We start from the raw sequence: 2,051 nt of genomic DNA, 5'->3' as shown, positions 1-2,051 counted from the left end.
CTGAGACCTTGAAACATTTCCTAAACAATAAATAATCTTTGTTCGTTTTATTCTATTAGAATGCAAACTCTTTAAAGGAAATAGGGTTGTTTATTTTATCTGCCATGAAATTTATAAGGCCTAGAAGAACTCTGAGCATCTAATAGGTGTTCAATCAATATTTGTTGAATAAATAAATGACCCAAAAAGGGTAGAGCTACTTTTTCCTCTGTATCTGATAATTACAATATGAGCTATTTTGGGGTCTGTTTCTTTTGTTGCTTGTATTTCTACTGGTTCATGCTCCTAGTGTGCTCTGACTTTGTGGATCTGCCTATCTTTGATGTGCTAAATGTTGCATTTTAAAAGTTATTTGTAGAAATAATTTGAGGCCTGAGATAAAAGAGGACCTTCCTCCAAGAGGATTTGTGTTAACTCGGTCCATCACAAGGGGCATTCATTACCTATCCTCAGCTACATTAAAACACTGTTGAATGCTTCAAGTTACTTAAAGGAACAAGGCTTTTAAAACTAGAACATAATTCTGTAAGATAATTAGTTCCTTTCTTGTTTACCTTTACCCCAAAGTTTTATATTTTAGTAAAGCTTATTGTGAGACATTCTCCTGTTTAATTCTACCCTCCTGTAGTATCTAGTCTTTAATCTACATTCCTTATATCCCAGATTGGTCAAAAAATGTTTCAAATATTTTGCAGTCCACAAGTACTTCTCTTGGTTCCAGTTTTTTCCTTTTAATTTTAGCCTAGTAATTGCTTCTTTCCTCATAAAAACTTCAGAGCTTTTAATAATAATTTTTAACATATACTTTGTCCATAATTTTAGAAATTTTTAGTACAAGTGTTGGTCCAAATAATCTGATCTGCCATTATGAGAAACATTTGAGTCTATAGAAAATATCTTCAAGAATAATTTAGAGGATAAAAATTAACATTACTAAAAAAATAACATTACTAAAAACACTAAACGTTTTCTACAATTTCCTGTTATTCTGAAGGGCTTTTTCTAAAGATTATAACGTGATTTTTTTTTTTTCCTGAAAATGGTCCAATCTTAAAATACACACACATGTACATATGTACATACACATATGTACATAAACACATTTATGACTAAGGCTAAAATAATCTGATTACTAGGAATACAATAAATTTTCTTGTTTACTCTTCATCAAACATATAGTTACCATCAAATATTCATTTAAATAAAAAATAAATTATTTCATAAGATAAAACTGATACCTGGAGATGTAAGGATCGTTCATTTACTAGTATATGACAAGTACTGGTTGGATACATGAAATGCTGATGCATACAATTTGAGCTTTATTTTTGATTTCTTTGAAGTAGTACCCCATTCTTTGTGATTAGACTATTGATGATGAGTGCTGTCCTTTCTTCTAATCGGAACAATTTAATTTCTCCATGTATATTTTCAAGAATTTAGGAAAAGGAATGATTGTTCTTACATTTTAGTTATTAATAGCTTTGATACAATGTTTCATTTGAGGCCAATATCATATCCATCGCTTAAGGGATAACAAATCAAAAGTCACCTGTAGTTGACAATGGGTGAAAGACGATATGTATTAATTTACATAGAAATATGGAGAAAGTAAAAAGGGTTGAACAAAATTTCATTTTTAAAAACTAATTTGAAAATGAAGAGCAAATGCACAAAAGTTAAATATGCAATACTAACTCTAAAATCACCTACAACTAATACTAAATATATGTAAATAGATTTCTTTGGCAGGAATAGCATGTTTGTTTTTTCAGCGTTTTAACTGAATATTTTTTATGACCTACATGACTTTCTCTGACTAAAAGAAAAGCAGTGTTTTATCTGACTATTTTCACTGTTATCTGAGTATTCTAACTGACTAATATCTTTTTTGAATGAAGAAATGCAAAATACATAGGACTCACTTTGTGTGTATTTGTATATCTCTATAATATTATATGCATAAAACATAGCCATTTGTTATACTTTTATAAGCAAAATAAGAGCCCAAATACAACTTTTCCACCTCCGCACACAATGTTCCTGATGCT

The sequence above is a fragment of the Pteropus alecto genome, unplaced genomic scaffold, assembly GCF_000325575.1.
Source record: "Pteropus alecto unplaced genomic scaffold, ASM32557v1 scaffold7, whole genome shotgun sequence".
In the NCBI taxonomy this organism is placed as follows: Eukaryota; Metazoa; Chordata; class Mammalia; order Chiroptera; family Pteropodidae; genus Pteropus; species Pteropus alecto.
This window is presented reverse-complemented; position numbering follows the sequence as displayed.